Source organism: Carcharodon carcharias, chromosome 38 (genome assembly GCF_017639515.1).
Source record: "Carcharodon carcharias isolate sCarCar2 chromosome 38, sCarCar2.pri, whole genome shotgun sequence".
NCBI classification, from domain to species: domain Eukaryota; kingdom Metazoa; phylum Chordata; class Chondrichthyes; order Lamniformes; family Lamnidae; genus Carcharodon; species Carcharodon carcharias.
In genome coordinates this window covers 1,163,029-1,181,638 of record NC_054504.1, presented here as the reverse complement: position 1 = coordinate 1,181,638, position 18,610 = coordinate 1,163,029, and the positions used below count along the sequence as shown (strand labels likewise).

The 18,610-nt window shown below is 63.1% G+C and overlaps 1 protein-coding gene across 1 annotated transcript in view; it reads left to right on the top strand.

Moving 5' to 3' along the window:
* The window catches only part of elob (elongin B), an 80,894-nt gene that overhangs the window by 43,992 nt on the left and 18,292 nt on the right, over positions 1-18,610 (top strand). The gene's annotated exons all lie outside the window — the stretch shown is intronic.

Genomic DNA, 18,610 nt, shown 5'->3' with positions numbered 1-18,610 from the left:
CCTCCTCACTCTCTCTCTCCCTGGCTTCCTGTCCCCTCGTCACTCCTTCTCTTCCCGGCTCCCTGACCCCTCCTCACTCTCCCTCTCCCTGACCCCTCCTCACTCTCCCTCTCCCTGACCCCTCCTCACTCTCACTCTACCCGGCTCCCTGACCCCTCCTCACTCTCTCTCCCTGACCCCTCCTCACTCTCTCTCTCACCGGCTCCCTGACCCCCTCCTCACTCTCTCTCCCTGACCCCCTCCTCACTCTCTCTCTCCCTGACCCTCTCCTCACTCTCTCCCTCCCCGGCTCCCTGACCCCTCCTCACTCTCCCTCGCCCTGACCCCTCCTCACTCTCCCTCTCCCTGACCCCTCCTCACTCTCCCTCGCCCTGACCCCTCCTCACTCTCCCTCTCCCTGACCCCCTCCTCACTCTCCCTCGCCCTGACCCCTCCTTACTCTCCCTCTCCCTGACCCCCTCCTCACTCTCCCTCTCCCTGACCCCCTCCTCACTCTCCCTCTCCCTGACCCCCTCCTCACTCTCTCTCTCCCTGACCCCCTCCTCACTCTCCCTCTCCCTGACCCCTCCTCACTCTCTCTCCCTGACCCCTCCTCACGCTCTCTCTCTTTGACCCCTCCTCACTCTCTCTCTCTCCCTGACCCCTCCTCACTCTCTCTCTCTTTGACCCTTCCTCACTCTCTCTCTCCTTGACCCCTCCTCACTCTCTCTTCTCCCTGACCCCTCCACACTCTCTCTCTCCCTGGCCCCTCCTCACTCTCTCTCTCCCTGACCCCTCCTCACTCTCTCTCTCCCTGACCCCTCCTCACTCTCTCTCTCCCTGACCCCCTCCTCACTCTCTCTCTCCCTGACCCCTCCTCACTCTCTCCCTCCCCGGCTCCCTGACCCCCTCCTCACTCTCTCTCTCCCTGACCCCTCCTCACTCTCTCTCTCCCTGACCCCTCCTCACTCTCTCTCTCCCTGACCCCTCCTCACTCTCTCTCTCCCTGACCCCTCCTCACTCTCTCTCTCCCTGACCCCTCCTCACTCTCTCTCTCCCTGACCCCTCCTCACTCTCTCTCTCCCTGACCCCTCCTCACTCTCTCTCTCCCTGACCCCTCCTCACTCTCCCTCTCCCTGACCCCTCCTCACTCTCTCTCTCCCTGACCCCTCCTCACTCTCTCTCTCCCTGACCCCCTCCTCACTCTCTCTCCCTGACCCCTCCTCACTCTCTCTCTCCCTGACCCCTCCTCACTCTCTCTCTCCCTGACCCCTCCTCACTCTCTCGCCCTGACCCCTCCTCACTCTCTCTCTCCCTGACCCCTCCTCACTCTCTCTCTCCCTGACCCCCTCCTCACTCTCTCTCCCTGACCCCTCCTCACTCTCTCTCTCCCTGACCCCTCCTCACTCTCTCTCTCCCTTACCACTCCTCACTCTCTCTCTCTCCCTGACCCCTCCTCACTCTCCCTCTCCCTGACCCCTCCTCACTTTCTCTCCCTGACCCCCTCCTCACTCTCTCTCCCTGACCCCTCCTCACTGTCTCTCTCCCTGACCCCTCCTCACTCTCCCTCTCCCTCACCCCTCCTCACTCTCTCTCTCCCTCTCCCTGAACCCTCCTCACTCTCTCTCTCCCTGACCCCTCCTCACTCTCTCTCCCTGACCCCTCCTCACTCTCTCTCTCCCTGACCCCTCCTCACTCTCTCTCTCCCTGACCCCCTCCTCACTCTCTCTCTCCCTGACCCCCTCCTCACTCTCTCTCTCTTCCTTAACTCCTCCTCACTCTCTCTCTCTCCCTGACCCACTCCTCACTCTCTCTCTCTCCCTGACCCACTCCTCACTCTCTCTCTCTCTCTGACCCCTCCTCACTCTCTCTATCCCCTGCCCCCTCCTCACTCTCTCTCTCCCTGACCCCTCCTCACTCTCTCTCTCTCCCTGACCCCTCCTCACTCTCTCTCTCCCTGACCCCTCCTCACTCTGTCTCTCCCTGACCCCTCCTCACTCTCTCTCTCCCTGACCCCTCCTCACTCTCTCTCTTCCTGACCCCTCCTCACTCTCTCTCTCCCTGACCCCTCCTCACTCTCTCTCTCCCTGACCCCTCCTCACTCTCTCTCTCCCTGACCCCTCCTCACTCTCTCTCTCCCTGACCCCTCCTCACTCTCTCTCTCCCTGACCCCTCCTCACTCTCTCTCTCCCTGACCCCTCCTCACTCTCTCTCTCCCTGACCCCTCCTCACTCTCTCTCTCCCTGACCCCTCCTCACTCTCTCTCTCCCTGACCCCTCCTCACTCTCTCTCTCCCTGGCTTCCTGTCCCCTCGTCACTCCTCTCTTCCCGGCTCCCTGACCCCTCCTCACTCTCCCTCTCCCTGACCCCTCCTCACTCTCCCTCTCCCTGACCCCTCCTCACTCTCACTCTACCCGGCTCCCTGACCCCTCCTCACTCTCTCTCCCTGACCCCTCCTCACTCTCTCTCTCACCGGCTCCCTGACCCCCTCCTCACTCTCTCTCTCCCTGACCCCCTCCTCACTCTCTCTCTCCCTGACCCTCTCCTCACTCTCTCCCCTCCCCGGCTCCCTGACCCCTCCTCACTCTCCCTCGCCCTGACCCCTCCTCACTCTCCCTCTCCCTGACCCCTCCTCACTCTCCCTCGCCCTGACCCCCTCCTCACTCTCCCTCTCCCTGACCCCCTCCTCACTCTCCCTCGCCCTGACCCCTCCTTACTCTCCCTCTCCCTGACCCCCTCCTCACTCTCCCTCTCCCTGACCCCCTCCTCACTCTCCCTCTCCCTGACCCCCTCCTCACTCTCTCTCTCCCTGACCCCCTCCTCACTCTCCCTCTCCCTGACCCCTCCTCACTCTCTCTCCCTGACCCCTCCTCACGCTCTCTCTCTTTGACCCCTCCTCACTCTCTCTCTCTCCCTGACCCCTCCTCACTCTCTCTCTCTTTGACCCTTCCTCACTCTCTCTCTCCTTGACCCCTCCTCACTCTCTCTTCTCCCTGACCCCTCCTCACTCTCTCTCTCCCTGGCCCCTCCTCACTCTCTCTCTCCCTGACCCCTCCTCACTCTCTCTCTCCCTGACCCCTCCTCACTCTCTCTCTCCCTGACCCCCTCCTCACTCTCTCTCTCCCTGACCCCTCCTCACTCTCCCTCTCCCTGACCCCTCCTCACTCTCTCTCTCCCTGACCCCTCCTCACTCTCTCTCTCCCTGACCCCTCCTCACTCTCTCTCTCCCTGACCCCTCCTCACTCTCTCTCTCCCTGGCTTCCTGTCCCCTCGTCACTCCTTCTCTTCCCGCTCCCTGACCCCTCCTCACTCTCCCTCTCCCTGACCCCTCCTCACTCTCCCTCTCCCTGACCCCTCCTCACTCTCACTCTACCCGGCTCCCTGACCCCTCCTCACTCTCTCTCCCTGACCCCTCCTCACTCTCTCTCTCACCGGCTCCCTGACCCCCTCCTCACTCTCTCTCCCTGACCCCCTCCTCACTCTCTCTCTCCCTGACCCTCTCCTCACTCTCTCCCTCCCCGGCTCCCTGACCCCTCCTAACTCTCCCTCGCCCTGACCCCTCCTCACTCTCCCTCTCCCTGACCCCTCCTCACTCTCCCTCGCCCTGACCCCTCCTCACTCTCCCTCTCCCTGACCCCCTCCTCACTCTCCCTCGCCCTGACCCCTCCTTACTCTCCCTCTCCTGACCCCCTCCTCACTCTCCCTCTCCCTGACCCCCTCCTCACTCTCCCTCTCCCTGACCCCCTCCTCACTCTCTCTCTCCCTGACCCCCTCCTCACTCTCCCTCTCCCTGACCCCTCCTCACTCTCTCTCCCTGACCCCTCCTCACGCTCTCTCTCTCTTGACCCCTCCTCACTCTCTCTCTCTCCCTGACCCCTCCTCACTCTCTCTCTCTTTGACCCTTCCTCACTCTCTCTCTCCTTGACCCCTCCTCACTCTCTCTTCTCCCTGACCCCTCCTCACTCTCTCTCTCCCTGGCCCCTCCTCACTCTCTCTCTCCCTGACCCCTCCTCACTCTCTCTCTCCCTGACCCCTCCTCACTCTCTCTCTCCCTGACCCCCTCCTCACTCTCTCTCTCCCTGACCCCTCCTCACTCTCTCCCTCCCCGGCTCCCTGACCCCCTCCTCACTCTCTCTCTCCCTGACCCCTCCTCACTCTCTCTCTCCCTGACCCCCTCCTCACTCTCTCTCTCCCTGACCCCTCCTCACTCTCTCTCTCCCTGACCCCTCCTCACTCTCTCTCTCCCTGACCCCTCCTCACTCTCTCTCTCCCTGACCCCTCCTCACTCTCTCTCTCCCTGACCCCTCCTCACTCTCTCTCTCCCTGACCCCTCCTCACTCTCCTCTCCCTGACCCCTCCTCACTCTCTCTCTCCCTGACCCCCTCCTCACTCTCTCTCTCCCTGACCCCCTCCTCACTCTCTCTCCCTGACCCCTCCTCACTCTCTCTCTCCCTGACCCCTCCTCACTCTCTCTCTCCCTGACCCCTCCTCACTCTCTCGCCCCTGACCCCTCCTCACTCTCTCTCTCCCTGACCCCTCCTCACTCTCTCTCTCCCTGACCCCCTCCTCACTCTCTCTCCCTGACCCCTCCTCACTCTCTCTCTCCCTGACCCCTCCTCACTCTCTCTCTCCCTTACCACTCCTCACTCTCTCTCTCTCCCTGACCCCTCCTCACTCTCCTCTCCCTGACCCCTCCTCACTTTCTCTCCCTGACCCCTCCTCACTCTCTCTCCCTGACCCCTCCTCACTGTCTCTCTCCCTGACCCCTCCTCACTCTCCCTCTCCCACACCCCTCCTCACTCTCTCTCTCCCTCTCCCTGACCCCTCCTCACTCTCTCTCTCCCTGACCCCTCCTCACTCTCTCTCCCTGACCCCTCCTCACTCTCTCTCTCCCCGGATCCCTGACCCCCCTCCTCACTCTCTCTCCCTGACCCCCTCCTCACACTCTCTCTCCCTGACCCCTCCTCACTCTCTCTCTCCCTCTCACCGGCTCCCTGACCCCTCCTCACTCTCCCTCTCCCTGACCCCCTCCTCACTCTCCCTTTCCCCGGCTCCCTGACCCCTCCTCACTCTATCTCTCCCTGACCCCTCCTCAGTCGCTCTCTCCCTGACCCCTCCTCACTCTCTCTCCCTGACCCCTCCTCACTCTCTCTCCCTGACCCCCTCCTCACTCTCTCTCCCTGACTCCCTCCTCACTCTCCCTTTCCCCAGCTCCCTGACCCCTCCTCACTCTCCCTCTCACCGGCTCCCTGACCCCCTCCTCACTCTCTCTCCCTGACCCCTCCTCACTCTCGCTCCCTGACCCCCTCCTCACTCTCTCTCTCCCTGACCCCTCCTCACTCTTTCTCTCCCTGACCCCTCCTCACTCTCTCTCTCCCTGACCCCTCCTCACTCTCTCTCTCCCTGACCCCCTCCTCACTCTCTCTCTCCCTGACCCCCTCCTCACTCTCTCTCTCCCTGACCCCTCCTCACTCTCTCTCTCCCTGACCCCTCCTCACTCTCTCTCTCCCTGACCCCTCCTCACTCTCTCCCCGGCTCTCTGACCCCTCCTCACTTTCTCTCTCCCTGACCCCTCCTCACTCTCCCTCTCCCCGGCTCCCTGACTCCTCCTCACTCTCTCTCTCCCTGACCCCTCCTCACTCTCTCTCTCCCTGACCCCCTCCTCACTCTCTCTCCCTGACCCCTCCTCACTCTCTCTCCCTGACCCCCTCCTCACTCTCTCTCCCTGACCCCCTCCTCACTCTCTCTCTCCCTGACCCCTCCTCACTCTCTCTCTCCCTGACGCCCTCCTCACTCTCCCTCTCCCCGGCTCCCTGACCCCTCCTCACTCTCTCTCCCTGACCCCCTCCTCACTCTCTCTCTCCCTGACCCCCTCCTCACTCTCTCTCCCTGACCCCTCCTCACTCTCTCTCCCTGACCCCTCCTCACTCTCTCTCTCCCCGCCTCCCTGACCCCTCCTCACTCTCCCTCTCCCTGACCCCTCCTCACTCTCTCTCTCCCTGACCCCTCCTCACTCTCTCTCTCCCTGACCCCTCCTCACTCTCTCTCTCCCTGACCCCTCCTCACTCTCTCTCTCCCTGACCCCTCCTCACTCTCTCTCTCCCTGACCCCTCCTCACTCTCTCTCTCCCTGACCCCTCCTCACTCTCTCTCTCCCTGACCCCCTCCTCACTCTCTCTCTCCCTGACCCCTCCTCACTCTCTCTCTCCCTGACCCCCTCCTCACTCGCTCTCTCCCTGACCCCTCCTCACTCTCTCTCTCCCTGACCCCTCCTCACTCTCTCTCTCCCTGACCCCTCCTCACTCTCTCTATCCCCTGCCCCCTCCTCACTCTCTCTCTCCCTGACCCCTCCTCACTCTCTCTCCCTGACCCCTCCTCACTCTCCCTCTCCCTGACCCCCTCCTCACTCTCTCTCTCCCCGGCTCCCTGACCCCTCCTCACACTCTCTCCCTGACCCCCTCCTCACTCTCCCTTTCCCCGGCTCCCTGACCCCCTCCTCACTCTCTCTCCCTGACCCCCTCCTCACTCTCTCTCTCCCTGACCCCTCCTCACTCTCTCTCCCTGACCCCCTCCTCACTCTCTCTCCCTGACCCCCTCCTCACTCTCTCTCTCCCTGACCCCCTCCTCACTCTCTCTCTCCCTGACCCCTCCTCACTCTCCCTCTCACCGGCTCCCTGACCCCCTCCTCACTCTCTCTCCCTGACCCCTCCTCACTCTCTCTCCCTGACCCCCTCCTCACTCTCCCTCTCCCTGACCCCTCCTCACTCTCCCTCTCCCTGACCCCCTCCTCACTCTCCCTTTCCCCGGCTCCCTGACACCTCCTCACTCTCTCTCCCTGACCCCCTCCTCACTTTCTCTCTCCCTGACCCGCTCCTCACTCTCCCTCTCCCTGACCCCCTCCTCACTCTCCCTCTCCCTGACCCCCTCCTCACTCTCTCTCTCCCTGACCCCTCCTCACTCTCTCTCTCCCTGACCCCTCCTCACTCTCTCTCTCCCTGACCCCCTCCTCACTCTCTCTCCCTGACCCCTCCTCACTCTCTCTCCCTGACCCCCTCCTCACTCTCTCTCCCTGACCCCCTCCTCACTCTCTGTCCCTGACCCCTCCTCACTCTCTCTCCCTGACCCCCTCCTCACTCTCTCTCCCTGACCCCCTCCTCACTCTCCTTCTCCCTGACCCCCTCCTCACTCTCCCTTTCCCCGGCTCCCTGACCCCTCCTCACTCTCTCTCTCCCTGACCCCTCCTCACTCTCCCTCTCCCTGACCCCCTCCTCACTCTCTCTCTCCCTGACCCCTCCTCACTCTCTCTCTCCCTGACCCCCTCCTCACTCTCCCTCTCCCTGACCCCCTCCTCACTCTCTCTCTCCCTGACCCCCTCCTCACTCTCTCTCCCTGACCCCCTCCTCACTCTCTCTCTCCCTGACCCCCTCCTCACTCTCTCTCTCCCTGACCCCTCCTCACTCTCTCTCTCCCTGACTCCCTCCTCACTCTCTCTCCCTGACCCCTCCTCACTCTCTCTCCCTGACCCCTCCTCACTCTCTCCCTCCCCGGCTCCCTGACCCCCTCCTCACTCTCTCTCTCCCTGACCCCTCCTCACTCTCTCTCTCCCCGGCTCCCTGACCCCTCCTCACTTTCTCTCTCCCTGACCCCTCCTCACTCTCTCTCTCCCTGACCCCTCCTCACTCTCTCTCTCCCTGACCCCTCCTCACTCTCTCTCTCCCTGACCCCTCCTCACTCTCTCTCCCTGACCCCCTCCTCACTCTCTCTCCCTGACCCCCTCCACACTCTCTCCCCCTGACCCCTCCTCACTCTCTCTCCCTGACCCCTCCTCACTCTCTCTCTCCCTGACCCCTCCTCACACTCTCTCTCTCCCTGACCCCTCCTCACTCTCTCTCTCTCCCTGACCCCTCCTCACTCTCTCTCTCTCCCTGACCCCTCCTCACTCTCTCTCTCTCCCTGACCCCTCCTCATTCTCCCTCCCCGGCTCCCTGACCCCTCCTCACTCTCCCTTTCCCCGGCTCCCTGACCCCCTCCTCACTCTCCCTGACCCCCTCCTCACTCTCTCTCTCCCCAGCTCCCTGATTCCCTCCTCACTCTCTCTCCCTGACCCCCTCCTCACTCTCTCTCTCCCTGACTCCCTGACCCCTCCTCACTCTCCCTCTCCCCTGCTCCCTGACCCCCTCCTCACTCTCCCTCTCCCCTGCTCCCTGACCCCCTCCTCACTCTCTCTCCCTGACCCCTCCTCACTCTCCCTCTCCCCGGCTCCCTGACCCCCTCCTCACTCTCTCTCTCCCTGACCCCTCCTCACTCTCTCTCTCCCCGGCTCCCTGACCCCTCCTCACTTTCTCTCTCCCTGACCCCTCCTCACTCTCTCTCTCCCTGACCCCTCCTCACTCTCTCTCTCCCTGTCCCCCTCCTCACTCTCTCTCTCCGTGACCCCCTCCTCACTCTCTCTCTCCCTGACCCCCTCCTCACTCTCTCTCTCTCCCTGACCCCCTCCTCACTCTCTCTCCCTGACCCCTCCTCACTCTCTCTCTCCCTGACCCCTCCTCACTCTCTCTCCCTGACCACTCCTCACTCTCTCTCTCTCTCTGACCCCTCCTCACTCTCTCTCTCCCCTGCCCCCTGACCCCTCCTCACTCTCTCTCTCCCTGACCCCTCCTCACTCTGTCTCTCCCTGACCCCTCCTCACTCTCTCTCTCCCTGACCCCTCCTCACTCTCTCTCTTCCTGACCCCTCATCACTCCTTCTCTTCCCGGCTCCCTGACCCCTCCTCACTCTCCCTCTCCCTGACCCCTCCTCACTCTCCCTCTCCCTGACCCCCTCCTCACTCTCACTCTACCCGGCTCCCTGACCCCTCCTCACTCTCTCTCCCTGACCCCTCCTCACTCTCTCTCTCACCGGCTCCCTGACCCCCTCCTCACTCTCTCTCCCTGACCCCCTCCTCACTCTCTCTCTCCCTGACCCTCTCCTCACTCTCTCCCTCCCCGGCTCCCTGACCCCTCCTCACTCTCCCTCGCCCTGACCCCTCCTCACTCTCCCTCTCCCTGACCCCCCTCCTCACTCTCCCTCGCCCTGACCCCTCCTTACTCTCCCTCTCCCTGACCCCCTCCTCACTCTCCCTCTCCCTGACCCCCTCCTCACTCTCCCTCTCCCTGACCCCCTCCTCACTCTCTCTCTCTCCCTGACCCCTCCTCACTCTCTCTCCCTGAACCCTCCTCACTCTCTCTCTCTTTGACCCCTCCTCACTCTCTCTCTCTCCCTGACCCCTCCTCACTCTCTCTCTCTTTGACCCTTCCTCACTCTCTCTCTCCTTGACCCCTCCTCACTCTCTCTTCTCCCTGACCCCTCCTCACTCTCTCTCTCCCTGGCCCCTCCTCACTCTCTCTCTCCCTGACCCCTCCTCACTCTCTCCCTCCCCGGCTCCCTGACCCCCTCCTCACTCTCTCTCTCCCTGACCCCTCCTCACTCTCTCTCTCCCTGACCCCCTCCTCACTCTCTCTCTCCCTGACCCCTCCTCACTCTCTCTCTCCCTGACCCCTCCTCACTCTCTCTCTCCCTGACCCCTCCTCACTCTCTCTCTCCCTGACCCCTCCTCACTCTCTCTCTCCCTGACCCCTCCTCACTCTCCCTCTCCCTGACCCCTCCTCACTCTCTCTCTCCCTGACCCCACCTCACTCTCTCTCTCCCTGACCCCCTCCTCACTCTCTCTCCCTGACCCCTCCTCACTCTCTCTCTCCCTGACCCCTCCTCACTCTCTCTCTCCCTGACCCCTCCTCACTCTCTCTCTCCCTGACCCCTCCTCACTCTCTCTCTCCCTGACCCCCTCCTCACTCTCTCTCTCCCTGACCCCTCCTCACTCTCTCTCCCTGACCCCCTCCTCACTCTCTCTCTCCCTGACCCCCTCCTCACTCTCTCTCTCTCCCTGACCCCTCCTCACTCTCTCTCTCTCCCTGACCCCTCCTCACTCTCCCTCTCCCTCACCCCTCCTCACTCTCTCTCTCCCTCTCCCTGACCCCTCCTCACTCTCTCTCTCCCTGACCCCTCCTCACTCTCTCTCCCTGACCCCTCCTCACTCTCTCTCTCCCCGGATCCCTGACCCCCTCCTCACTCTCTCTCCCTGACCCCTCCTCACACTCTCTCTCCCTGACCCCTCCTCACTCTCTCTCTCCCTGACCCCTCCTCACTCTCTCTCTCCCTGACCCCTCCTCACTCTCTCTCTCCCTGACCCCTCCTCACTCTCTCTCTCCCTGACCCCTCCTCACTCTCTCTCTCTCCCTGACCCCTCCTCACTCTCTCTCTCCCTGACCCCTCCTCACTCTCTCCCTCCCCGGCTCCCTGACCCCTCCTCACTCTCTCTCTCCCTGACCCCCTCCTCACTCTCTCTCCCTGACCCCTCCTCACTCTCTCTCTCTCCCTGACCCCTCCTCACTCTCTCTCTCTCCCTGACCCCTCCTCACTCTCTCTCTCCCTGACCCCCTCCTCACTCTCTCTCTCTCCCTGACCCCTCCTCACTCTCTCTCTCCCTGACCCCTCCTCACTCTCTCTCTCTCCCTGACCCCTCCTCACTCTCTCTCTCCCTGACCCCTCCTCACTCTCTCTCTCCCCGGCTCCCTGACCCCCTCCTCACTCTCTCTCCCTGACCCCCTCCTCACTCTCTCTCCCTGACCCCCTCCTCACTCTCTCTCTCCCTGACTCCCTGACCCCCTCCTCACTCTCCCTCTCCCCTGCTCCCTGACCCCTCCTCACTCTCCCTCTCCCCTGCTCCCTGACCCCTCCTCACTCTCCCTCTCCCCTGCTCCCTGACCCCTCCTCACTCTCTCTCTCCCTGACCCCTCCTCACTCTCCCTCTCCCCGGCTCCCTGACCCCTCCTCACTCTCTCTCTCTCCCTGACCCCCTCCTCACTCTCTCTCTCCCTGACTCCGTGACCCCCTCCTCACTCTCCCTCTCCCCTGCTCCCTGACCCCTCCTCACTCTCCCTCTCCCCTGCTCCCTGACCCCCTCCTCACTCTCCCTTTCCCCGGCTCCCTGACCCCTCCTCCCTCTCTCTCTCCCTAACCCCTCCTCACTCCTACTCCCCGGCTTCCTGACCCCTCCTCACTGTCTCTCTCCCTGACCCCTCCTCTCTCCCTCTCCCTGACCCCCTCCTCATTCTCTCTCCCTGACCCCCTCCTCACTCTCTCTCTCCCTGACCCCTCCTCACTCTCTCTCTCCCTGACCCCTCCTCACTCTCTCTCTCCCTGACCCCTCCTCACTCTCTCTCTCCCTGACCCCTCCTCACTCTCTCTCTCCCTGACCCCTCCTCACTCTCTCTCTCCCTGACCCCCTCCTCACTCTCTCTCTCCCTGACCCCTCCTCACTCTCTCTCTCCCTGACCCCTCCACACTCTCCCTCTCCCTGACCCCTCCTCACTCCCTCTCCCTGACCCCCTCCTCACTCTCTCTCCCTGACCCCTCCTCACTCTCTCTCTCCCTGACCCCTCATCACTCTCTCTCTCCCTGACCCCTCCTCACTCTCTCTCTCCCTGACCCCTCCTCACTCTCTCTCTCCCTGACCCCTCCTCACACTCTCTCTCTCCCTGACCCCTCCTCACTCTCTCTCTCCCTGACCCCTCCTCACTCCCTCTCCCTGACCCCCTCCTCACTCTCTCTCCCTGACCCCTCCTCACTCTCTCTCTCCCTGACCCCTCCTCACTCTCTCTCCCTGACCCCCTCCTCACTCTCCCTCTCCCTGACCCCTCCTCACTCCCTCTCCCTGACCCCCTCCTCACTCTCTCTCCCTGACCCCTCCTCACTCTCTCTCTCCCTGACACCTCCTCACTCTCTCTCTCCCTGACCCCTCCTCACTCTCTCTCTCCCTGACCCCTCCTCACTCTCCCTTTCCCCGGCTCCCTGACCCCTCCTCACTCTCTCTCTCCCTGACCCCTCCTCACTCTCTCTCTCCCTGACCCCTCCTCACTCTCTCCCTCCCTGACCCCCTCCTCACTCTCTCTCTCCCTGACCCCTCCTCACTCTCTCTCTCCCTGACCCCTCCTCACTCCCACTCCCCCGCTCCCTGACTCCCTCCTCACACTCCCTCTCCCTGACCCCTCCTCACTCTCTCTCTCCCTGACCCCCTCCTCACTCTCGCTCCCTGACCCCCTCCTCACTCTCTCTCCCTGACCCCTCCTCACTCTCTCTCCCTGACCCCTCCTCACTCTCTCTCCCTGACCACTCCTCACTCTCTCTCTCTCTCTGACCCCTCCTCACTCTCTCTCTCCCCTGCCCCCTGACCCCTCCTCACTCTCTCTCTCCCTGACCCCTCCTCACTCTCTCTCTCCCTGACCCCTCCTCACTCTCTCTCTCCCTGACCCCTCCTCACTCTCTCTCTCCCTGACCCCTCCTCACTCTCGCTCCCTGACCCCCTCCTCACTCTCTCTCTCCCTGACCCCTCCTCACTCTCTCTCTCCCTGACCCCTCCTCACTCTCTCTCTCCCTGACCCCTCCTCACTCTCTCTCTCCCTGACCCCTCCTCACTCTCTCTCTCCCTGACCCCTCCTCACTCTCTCCCTGACCCCTCCTCACTCTCTCTCTCTCCCTGACCCCTCCTCACTCTCTCTCTCCCTGACCCCTCCTCACTCTCTCTCTCCCTGACCCCTCCTCACTCTCTCTCTCACCCTGACCCCCTCCTCACTCTCTCTCTCCCCGGCACCCTGACCCCTCCTCACTCTCTCTCCCTGACCCCTCCTCACTCTCTCTCTCCCTGACCCCTCCTCACTCTCTCTCTCCCTGACCCCTCCTCACTCTTTCTCTCCCTGACCCCTCCTCACTCTCTCTCTCCCCGGCTCCCTGACCCCCTCCTCACTCTCTCTCTCCCTGACCCTCCTCACTCTCTCTCTCCCTGACCCCCTCCTCACTCTCTCTCTCCCTGACCCCCTCCTCACTCTCTCTCTCCCTGACCCCCTCCTCACTCTCTCTCTCCCTGACCCCCTCCTCACTCTCTCTCTCCCTGACCCCCTCCTCACTCTCTCTCTCTCCCTGACCCCCTCCTCACTCTCTCTCCCTGACCCCTCCTCACTCTCCCTCTCCCTGACCCCTCCTCACTCTCTCTCCCTGACCCCTCCTCACTCTCTCTCTCCCTGACCCCTCCTCACTCTCTCTCTCCCTGACCCCTCCTCACTCTCTCTCCCTGACCACTCCCCACTCTCTCTCTCTCTCTGACCCCTCCACACTCTCTCTCTCCCTGACCCCTCCTCACTCTCTCTCTCCCTGACCCCTCCTCACTCTCTCTCTCCCCTGCCCCCTGACCCCTCCTCACTCTCTCTCTCCCTGACCCCTCCTCACTCTCTCTCTCCCTGACCCCTCCTCACTCTCTCTCTCCCTGACCCCTCCTCACTCTCTCTCTCCCTGACCCCTCCTCACTCTCTCTCTCCCTGACCCCTCCTCACTCTCTCTCTCACCCTGACCCCCTCCTCACTCTCTCTCCCTGACCACTCCTCACTCTCTCTCTCTCTCTGACCCCTCCTCACTCTCTCTCTCCCCTGCCCCCTGACCCCTCCTCACTCTCTCTCTCCCTGACCCCTCCTCACTCTCTCTCTCCCTGACCCCTCCTCACTCTCTCTCTCCCTGACCCCTCCTCACTCTCTCTCTCCCTGACCCCTCCTCACTCTCTCTCTCCCTGACCCCTCCTCACTCTCTCTCTCCCTGACCCCTCCTCACTCTCTCTCTCCCTGACCCCTCCTCACTCTCTCTCTCACCCTGACCCCCTCCTCACTCTCTCTCCCTGACCCCTCCTCACTCTCTCTCTCCCTGACCCCTCCTCACTCTCTCTCTCCCTGACCCCTCCTCACTCTCTCTCTCCCTGGCTCCCTGACCCCTCGTCACTCCCTCTCTTCCCGGCTCCCTGACCCCTCCTCACTCTCCCTCTCCCTGACCCCTCCTCACTCTCCCTCTCCCTGACCCCTCCTCGCTCTCACTCTACCCGGCTCCCTGACCCCTCCTCACTCTCTCTCCCTGACCCCTCCTCACTCTCTCACTCACCGGCTCCCTGACCCCCTCCTCACTCTCTCTCCCTGACCCCCTCCTCACTCTCTCTCTCCCTGACCCCCTCCTCACTCTCTCTCTCCCTGACCCCCTCCTCACTCTCTCCCTCCCCGGCTCCCTGACCCCTCCTCACTCTCCCTCGCCCTGACCCCCTCCTCACTCTCCCTCTCCCTGACCCCCTCCTCACTCTCCCTCGCCCTGACCCCTCCTTACTCTCCCTCTCCCTGACCCCCTCCTCACTCTCCCTCTCCCTGACCCCCTCCTCACTCTCCCTCTCCCTGACCCCCTCCTCACTCTCTCTCTCCTGACCCCCCTCCTCACTCTCCCTCTCCCTGACCCCTCCTCACTCTCTCTCCCTGACCCCTCCTCACTCTCTCTCTCTTTGACCCCTCCTCACTCTCTCTCTCTCCCTGACCCCTCCTCACTCTCTCTCCTCTTGACCCCTTCCTCACTCTCTCTCTCCTTGACCCCTCCTCACTCTCTCTTCTCCCTGACCCCTCCTCACTCTCTCTCTCCCTGGCCCCTCCTCACTCTCTCTCTCCCTGACCCCTCCTCACTCTCTCTCTCCCTGACCCCTCCTCACTCTCTCTCCCTGACCCCCTCCTCACTCTCTCTCTCCCTGACCCCTCCTCACTCTCTCTCTCCCTGACTCCTCCTCACTCTCTCTCTCCCTGACCCCTCCTCACTCTCTCTCTCCCTGACCCCTCCTCACTCTCTCTCTCCCTGACCCCTCCTCACTCTCTCTCTCCCTGACCCCTCCTCACTCTTTCTCTCCCTGACCCCTCCTCACTCTCTCTCTCCCCGGCTCCCTGACCCCCTCCTCACTCTCTCTCTCCCTGACCCCTCCTCACTCTCCCTCTCCCTGACCCCCCTCCTCGCTCTCTCTCTCCCTGACCCCCCTCCTCACTCTCTCTCTCCCTGACCCCCTCCTCACTCTCTCTCTCCCTGACCCCCCTCCTCACTCTCTCTCTCTCCCTGACCCCCTCCTCACTCTCTCTCCCTGACCCCCTCCTCACTCTCCCTCTCCCTGACCCCTCCTCACTCTCTCTCCCTGACCCCTCCTCACTCTCTCTCTCCCTGACCCCTCCTCACTCTCTCTCTCCCTGACCACTCCTCACTCTCTCTCTCCCTGACCCCTCCTCACTCTCTCTCTCCCTGACCCCTCCTCACTCTCTCTCTCTCCCTGACCCCCTCCTCACTCTCTCTCTCCCTGACCCCTCCTCACTCTCCCTCTCCCTGACCCCTCCTCACTCTCTCTCCCTGACCCCTCCTCACTCTCTCTCTCCCTGACCACTCCTCACTCTCTCTCTCTCTCTGACCCCTCCTCACTCTCTCTCTCCCTGACCCCTCCTCACTCTCTCTCTCCCTGACCCCTCCTCACTCTGTCTCTCCCTGACCCCTCCTCACTCTGTCTCTCCCTGACCCCTCCTCACTCTGTCTCTCCCTGACCCCCTCCTCACTCTCTCTCTCCCTGACCCCTCCTCACTCTCTCTCTCCCTGACCCCTCCTCACTCTCTCTCTCCCTGACCCCTCCTCACTCTCTCTCTCACCCTGACCCCCTCCTCACTCTCTCTCTCCCTGACCACTCCTCACTCTCTCTCTCTCTCTGACCCCTCCTCACTCTCTCTCTCCCCTGCCCCCTGACCCCTCCTCACTCTCTCTCTCCCTGACCCCTCCTCACTCTGTCTCTCCCTGACCCCTCCTCACTCTCTCTCTCCCTGACCCCTCCTCACTCTCTCTCTCCCTGACCCCTCCTCACTCTCTCTCTCCCTGACCCCCTCCTCACTCTCTCTCTCCCTGACCCCTCCTCACTCTCTCTCTCCCTGACCCCTCCTCACTCTCTCTCTCTCCCTGACCCCTCCTCACTCTCTCTCTCCCTGACCCCTCCTCACTCTCTCTCTCCCTGACCCCTCCTCACTCTCTCTCTCGCTGGCTCCCTGACCCCTCCTCACTCTCTCTCTCCCTGACCCCTCCTCACACTCCCTCTCACCGGCTCCCTGACCCCTCCTCACTCTCCCTCTCCCTGACCCCCTCCTCACTCTCTCTCCCTGACCCCTCCTCACTCTCCCTCTCACCGGCTCCCTGACCCCTCCTCACTCTCCCTCTCACCGGCTCCCTGACCCCTCCTCACTCTCCCTCTCCCTGACCCCCTCCTCACTCTCCCTCTCCCTGACCCCTCCTCACTCTCTCTCTCCCTGACCCCCTCCTCACTCTCTCTCTCTCCTGACCCCCTCCTCACTCTCTCTCTCCCTGACCCCCTCCTCACTCTCCCTCTCCCTGACCCACTCCTCACTCTCCCTCTCCCTGACCCCCTCCTCACTCTCTCTCTCCCTGACCCCTCCTCACTCTCTCTCTCCCTGACCCCTCCTCACTCTCTCTCTCCCTGACCCCTCCTCACTCTCTCTCTCCCTGACCCCTCCTCACTCTCTCTCTCCCTGACCCCTCCTCACTCTCTCTCTCCCTGACCCCTCCTCACTCTCTCTCCCTGACCCCTCCTCACTCTCTCTCTCTCTCTCCCTGACCCCTCCTCACTCTCCCTCTCCCCGGCTCCCTGACCCCTCCTCACTCCCTCTCCCTGACCCCTCCTCACTCTCCCTCTCCCCGGCTCCCTGACCCCCTCCTCACTCTCTCTCCCTGACCCCTCCTCACTCTCTCTCCCTGACCCCTCCTCACTCTCTCTCCCTGACCCCTCCTCACTCTCTCTCTCTCTCTCCCTGACCCCTCCTCACTCTCCCTCTCCCCGGCTCCCTGACCCCTCCTCACTCCCTCTCCCTGACCCCTCCTCACTCTCCCTCTCCCCGGCTCCCTGACCCCCTCCTCACTCTCTCTCTCCCTGACCCCTCCTCACTCTCTCTCTCTCCCTGACCCCTCCTCACTCTCTCTCTCCCTGACCCCCTCCTCACTCTCTCTCTCCCTGACCCCTCCTCACTCTCTCTCTCCTTGACCCCTCCTCACTCTCTCTCTCCCTGACCCCTCCTCACTCTCTCTCCCTGACCCCTCCTCACTCTCTCTCTCCCTGACCCCTCCTCACTCTCTCTCTCCCTGACCCCTCCTCACTCTCTCTCTCTCTCCCTGACCCCTCCTCACTCTCTCTCTCCCCGGCTCCCTGACCCCTCCTCACTCTCTCTCTCCCTGACCCCCTCCTCACTCTCTCTCTCTCTCCCTGACCCCCTCCTCACTCTTTCTCTCCCTGTCCCCTCCTCACTCTCTCTCTCCCTGACCCCTCCTCACTCTCTCTCTCCCTGACCCCCTCCTCACTCTCTCTCTCTCTCCCTGACCCCCTCCTCACTCTTTCTCTCCCTGACCCCTCCTCACTCTCTCTCTCCCTGACCCCCTCCTCACTCTCTCTCTCCCTGACCCCCTCCTCACTCTCTCTCTCCCTGACCCCCTCCTCACTCTCTCTCTCCCTGACCCCTCCTCACTCTCTCTCTCCCTGACCCCTCCTCACTCTCTCTCTCCCTGACCCCTCCTCACTCTCTCTCTCCCTGACCCCTCCTCACTCTCTCTCTCCCTGACCCCTCCTCACTCTCTCTCTCCCTGACCCCTCCTCACTCTCTCTCTCCCTGACCCCTCCTCACTCTCTCTCTCCCTGACCCCTCCTCACTCTCTCTCTCCCTGACCCCTCCTCACTCTCTCTCTCCCCGGCTCCCTGACCCCTCCTCACTCTCTCTCTCTCTCTCTCTCTCTCTCTCTCTCTCGCCCACACTTCCCCCTCCTCTCTCTCTCTCTCTCTCTCTCTCTCTCTCTCTCTCTCTCTCTCTCTCTCGCCCACGCTGCCCCCTCCTCTCTCTCTTCCTCTCTCGCCCACGCTGCCCCCTCCTCTCTCTCTCTCTCTCTCTCGCCCACGCTGCCCCCTCCTCTCTCTCTCTCTCTCTCGCCCACGCTGCCCCCTCCTCTCTCTCTCTCTCTCTCTCTCTCTCGCCCACGCTGCCCCCTCCTCTCTCTCTCTCTCTCTCGCCCACGCTGCCCCCTCCTCTCTCTCTCTCTCTTTCGCCCACGCTGCCCCCTCCTCTCTCTCTCTCTCTCGCCCACGCTGCCCCCTCCTCTCTCTCTCTCTCTCTCGCCCATGCTGCCCCCTCCTCTCTCTCTCTCTCTCTCTCGCCCACGCTGCCCCCTCCTCTCTCTCTCTCTCTCTCTCTCTCTCTCTCTCGCCCACGCTGCCCCCTCCTCTCTCTCTCTCTCTCTCTCTCTCTCTCTCTCTCTGCCCCCCTCTGGCTCTCGCTCGCTCTCTCTCTCCCTCTGCCCCCCTCTGGTTCTCTCACTCTCTCTCTCTCTCTCTGCCCCCCTCTGGCTCTCGCTCGCTCGCTCTCTCTCTCTGCCCCCCTCTGGTTCTCTCTCTCTCTCTCTCTCTCTCTCTCTGCCCCCCTCTGGCTCTCGCTCGCTCGCTCGCTCTCTCCCTCTGCCCCACTCTGGTTCTCTCTCTCTCTCCCTCTCTCTCTGCCCCCCTCTGGCTCTTGCTTGCTCTCTCTCTCCCTCTGCCCCCCTCTGGTTCTCTCTCTCTCTCTGCCCCCCTCTGGCTCTCGCTCGCTCGCTCTCTCTCTCTGCCCCCCTCTGGCTCTCGCTCTCTCTCTCTCTCTGCCCCCCTCTGGTTCTCTCTCTCTCTCTCTCTCTGC